The sequence below is a fragment of the Tachyglossus aculeatus genome, chromosome 2, assembly GCF_015852505.1.
Source record: "Tachyglossus aculeatus isolate mTacAcu1 chromosome 2, mTacAcu1.pri, whole genome shotgun sequence".
In the NCBI taxonomy this organism is placed as follows: domain Eukaryota; kingdom Metazoa; phylum Chordata; class Mammalia; order Monotremata; family Tachyglossidae; genus Tachyglossus; species Tachyglossus aculeatus.
The window spans coordinates 97,233,010-97,238,526 of record NC_052067.1 but is presented as its reverse complement, the minus strand read 5'-3'; the positions used below and the strand labels follow the sequence as shown (position 1 = coordinate 97,238,526).

General features: G+C 45.6%; 1 pseudogene; it reads left to right on the top strand.

Moving 5' to 3' along the window:
- The first annotated feature begins 2,516 nt into the window (after window positions 1–2,516).
- LOC119941979 lies at window positions 2,517–3,153 on the top strand (annotated as a pseudogene).
- The last annotated feature ends 2,364 nt before the right edge of the window (window positions 3,154–5,517 follow it).

Here is a 5,517-nt window from a genome sequence, read left to right as displayed (position 1 = left end):
CAACTGTCACTCAATCCTGCAGGCCCTGAAAGAAGAGAGAGACAAAGTATGAGGAAAGGTGGCAATAGAGCTGAATGGAGCATTGTCCAGGGTTCTGCTCCTGCTAATGATAATGGTGAGAGCTGAAAAGGAACTTCCTGAGAGAAGAGCATGTTCAATTTCCAATGTGATGTAGTGCTCTCTGCTTTTACTAAATGAATTATGTTTCCAGCCCGATCTTGCATGAGGTCTTTTGAAATCAAGCCAGGATGATGAAGTGTACCAATCAGAAGGGATTTTATTTAGTCTTCAATTTTTTTTTATGTCTCACCTTGGGAGAGTCAGTCTGCTTCAGTCTGCTTGACTTTGCTCTATAAGTCATTGGTGGTTCAGAGATGTCCCTGTTTATCTGAGAGCAGCCTGGATCGGCAGGCAGTGTGTATCTGCTGGAATTATGTCAATCAGTCAGTGGGATTTGTTGAGTGCTTACTGAGTGCAGAGCGCTTTACTAAGTGTTTGGGAAAGTACAACATAATTTAATCAGTCGTTATTTATTAAGCACTGACTTTGTGCAGAAAACTGTATTAGGTACTTGGGAGGGTACGATACAACAGAGTTAAATCAATCGATCATATTTATTGAGCATTTACTGTCTGCAGAGTGCCGTATGAAGTGCTTGGGAAAGTACAATAAAACAGAATTCAGTCAATTGTATTAAGGGCTTACTGTGTGCATCAATTCATTCAATTGTATTGAACATTTACTGCATGCAGAGCATTGTACTCAGCACTTGGAAAGTACAATTCAGCAACAAATAGCGACAGTCCCTACCCAACAACGGGCTCACAGTCTAGAAGTACAAGAAAACTGTACTAAGAACTTGGGAGAATACTATGTAACAGAGATGATCAAGCAATCTTATTTATTGAGTACTTCTAGTGTGCAGAGCACAGTACTAAGCGCTTGGGAGAGGACAATCCAACAGAGTTGGTAGATGTGGTCCCTGCCACAGTGAGCTTACAGTCTAGAGGGTTGTGTCATCTCCGCTGTCCTGATAGCATCAGAACAGGCTACCAGGTCTCTGGAGCTTTCTGGCTCTGAATGGAAATGAAGAGGAGAGCTTGAGATGTCCAGGTCCTCAACAGATAGAGTGCTCAGTCAAACAATGGTATTTATTGAGGTCCTACTGTGTGCAGAGTACACTTCTGGCCCACAGTGAGTTTACAGTCTAAAGGCTCAAGTTGACAATGGCAATGAAATCTTCTAACCCCAAATAATGATAAATGTGGTATTTAAGTGCTTACCGTGTGCCAGACACTGTACTAAATACTGTGGTGGATACAAGGAAATGAGGTTGGACACAATCCCTGTCCTGCATGGGGCTCACAGTCTTAATCCTCATTTTGCAGATGAGGTAACTGAGGCACAGAGAAGTACCTGTCCCTGTCCAAACATGGGGACAGGGAAGACATGTCCCTGGAAATGCACTTTTCCTCCACCAGTCTTCCTGTCTCAGTGTTGGGCAATTTCACTGTAGTTGATGATAGTGGTATTTGTTGTGACTTTGAAGACTCCAGAATTCTTCTTCTTCCCTCATCCCAGTCACTCAGAATTTCACTATCAGCTTTCACTGGGAGCAGAGAGCTGCTTCTGTTTTAATAATAATGACAATAGTTAAGGTATTTGTAAAACACTTACTATGTGCCGAGTACTGTTCTAAACACTGGGGTAGAAACACGGTAATCAGATTGGACACAGTCCCTATCACACATGGGGCTCACAATCCTAATCCCCATTTTATGGATTTGTTAAGATCTTACTATATGCCAAACACCATTCTAAACAATTGGGTAGAAACTAGGTAATCAGGTCGGACACAGGCCCTGTCCTACATGGGGCTCACGGTCTTAATCCCCATTTTACAGATCAGGTAACAAGCCCAGAGAAGTGAAGTGACTTGCTCGGGATCACACAGCAGAGATGTAGCAGAGCTGGGATTAGAACCCAGGTCCTCTGACTTCCAGGCTGATGTTCTTCCCACTAGGTCACGCTGATTCTTTAATTCTTGCCTATTTTTTATTCAGAGACAACAAGGATGTTGTAGGTTCCCATGACTAAAAATGCAGAAGGCCAGAGAGGTTGTGACTTTGAAGACTCCAGAATTATTCTTCTTCCCTCATCCCAGTCACTCAGAATTTCACTATCAGCTTTCACTGGGAGCAGAGAGCTGGTTCTGTTTTAATAATAATGACAATAGTTAAGGTATTTGCAAAGCACTTAGTATGTGCCGAGTACTGTTCTAAACACTGGGGTAGGAACAAGGTAATCAGATTGGACTCAGTCCCTATCGCACATGAGGCTCGCAATCCTAATCCCCATTTTATGGACGAAGGAACTGAGGCACAGAGAAGTTAAATGACTTGTCCAAGGTCACACACCAAACAAGTGGCAGAGCTGGGATTACAACCCACATCCTCTGATTCCCAAGCCCGTGCTCTTGCCACTAGGCCACTCTCCTTCCTCCGTGCGTCCAGGCCATGGGTTGCGTGGTTGCCGCCTCCTCCTCGGCTCGAGTACTGCTTGGGCTCCTCAGTTTCCTCCTCAGGGGAGCTGCGATTGCTATGGCCCTTGGGGGTGCCTTCGTGATCATAACCTACAAGCACTACAAGCATTTCTTTCACGACGACTACCTGGCTCTTCCTGGCTGGTTGGCCATGGCTGTGGCCTTCCTGCTGCTCCCCGCTGGTGGCCTGGGCCTCTCTACTCCCAAAAGAAGTGCTCTCTGGTCTCAAGGAAAACTTCATGTATGCCACTGTGGTTCTGATCTGCTTGGAAGCCTCGTTGGCCATCTTGGCCCAGACCTATTACCAAAAGAGAGGCTTGGAGTTAAGGGCCATGGATCAGCTTTTCCATTGGTACATCAGGAATTCTTCTGACCCCCGCAGTAGGCCTGTGGATGAACTCCAAGAACAGCTGGAGTGCTGTGGGCTCCACAATTACACAGATTGGGTCATCGGTCTCAGCCCGAGCCAGGCTAGCCACGTCTGGCTCCCTGAAAGCTGTTGCAAGAAGAGCTCTGCCAATTGCACAGGAGACCCGGCTCGGCCAGACCTGCTGTACCAAGAGGTGATTGATGACTTAACGGAAGCCCAGAGGGGCAGACTTTTTTTTTAATGGCATTTGTTAAGCACTTACTGTGTTCCAGGCACTGTACTAAGCACTCAGGTAGATAAAAAATAATCAAGTTGGATACAGTCCCTATTCTGCATGGGGCTTACAGTCTTAATTTCCATTTTACAGATGAGGGAACTGAGGCCCAGAGAAGGGACTTGCCCAAGGTCACCCAGCAGACAACTGTAGGAGCCACATCCACCTATGCAGAGGCTTTTGCTCGTCTCTGCTGGAGATTCTGGCATTTAGACTAGCTGGAGCCCAAGAGGTGGGACTGCTGGCCATCCTTGGGAGGATGCCAGCTTTGGAGTTTCCCTGGGATGGGAGGGGTGGGAAGAGGAGGAGGCTTTCCCAAGCTACCTCATTGAATAGTCGAGGCTGGTGTAAAAATTGAGGAAATCTGCCTGGACCTCTGGCAGTCATGCTATGGAGAGGGGATTGGACTCTCTTCTGCCACTCCCCAAAGAAGTGAGGGGACAGTTAAGGAGAAGAAATCCACATTGGTGTAGTGGGGCAGGGTGAAGCAGACAGGGACTGAAAAACTCAAGCAAAAACTCCTCACTCACTCTCAGCTTCAAGGCTCTCCATCACCTGCCCTCTCCTACCTCACCTCCCTTCTCTCCTTCTACAGCCCAGCCCACACGCTCCGCTTCTCTGCCGCTAACCTCCTCACTATGCCTCATTCTCTCCTGTCCCGCCATCGACCCCAGGCCTGGAATGCCTTCCCTCTGCACATCCACCAAACTAGCTCTCTTCCTCCCTTCAAAGCCCTACTGAGAGCTCACCTCCTCCAGGAGGCCTTTCCAGACTGAGCCCCGACTTTTTCCTCCCCTCCTCCTCCCCTCCCCACAGCACTTGTACATATTTCTACATATTTATTACTCTATTTTATTTGTACATATTTACTATATTTTATTAATGATGTGTATATAGCTATAGTTCTATTTATTCTGATGGCATTGACACCTGTCTACTTGTTTTGTTTTGTTGTATGTCTCCCCCTTCTAGACTGTGAGCCTGTTGTTGGGTAGGGACCACCTCTATATGTTGCCGATTTGTACTTTCCAAGTGCTTAGTACAGTGCTCTGCACACAGTAAGCGCTCATTAAATACAATTGAATGAACGAATTAATGAATTCTGCTGTTTTCACTCAGGCTAGAGCCGAGAAGGGAAGTCTGACTTTGAACAGGCCTTTTGTCCCTGAGAAATGACCTTGAAGGTGTTTTACATCCAAAGATATCAGCATAACTTTTTTAAAAAATCTGTCAGGCAGCCCAAGCTTCCCCCAGGTTCCACTTGGCTTTGAATTTCCAAATCAAAATATCTTTGAGAGTATTTTTTCTTTCCTCTGACTGGAGTCCTGTAACCTTCAAAAGTACAAATATTGTCAAAAAGAAGAAGAACAAAAAAGTGGTTCATTCTGCTCTTCTCCATTCTTCTAAACCAGCAAAAACAAGCTCAGGAACTTCCACAGAGAATTGTTCTGACTGCTCTTTTTTATGCAAATAAAAGTCACTGATATTCTCTGCAGCTCCAGGAGTGGTGTGGAAGGGATTATCTGGGGCTCTCCTGCTCGACGAGAGAGATGATGGAAAAATGGGTAAGTAATGTCAGGACACCTGGAAACCATCCAGCCCCATCAAACCTGGTGGATCCATCAACCATGTTTCATTCACTCAAATGTATTTACCGAGTGATTACTGTGTGCATAGCACTGTAGTAAGCACTTGGGAGAGTACAATATAACAATAAATGGAAACATTCCTGCCCACAGCGAGTTTACAGATCAATTGTATTTCTTGAGCGTTTACGGTGTCCAAAGCACTGTAATAAGCACTAGGGTGAGTACAGTGTACCAACATAACAGAGTTGGTAGCCACATTCTCTGCCCATAATTAGTGTACAGTCTAGAGGGGGAGACAGATGTTAATAAAAATAAATAAATTATGGATATATGCATAAATTCTGTGGTGCTGAGGGAGGGCTGAATAAAGGGAGCAATCATGGTGATGTAGAAGGGAATGGGAGAAGATAAAATGAGAGATTAGACAGGGAAGACCTCTTGGAGGAGATGTGCTTTCAGTAACAACAGAGTTTTGTCCATATCCCCTTGTTCCTTCATATTAAGGCCCTTGGAAAATGGACTGGGGCCCATGTTGACACACCGCAGTTCTCTGTCACCTCTAGAGGATGTGGTGTCCTGCTGAAAGAAACAAACATCGCTTTCATGAATTCCTTTCTTCTGCCCTAGCTGCCGTTTCCAGCTATGGAATTATGCTGAGAGAGCCAGTAGACTGTGAGCTCCTTAAGGGCAGGGAATATTTCGGCCAACTCAGTTGTACTGTGCTCTCCCAACCACTTAGTTC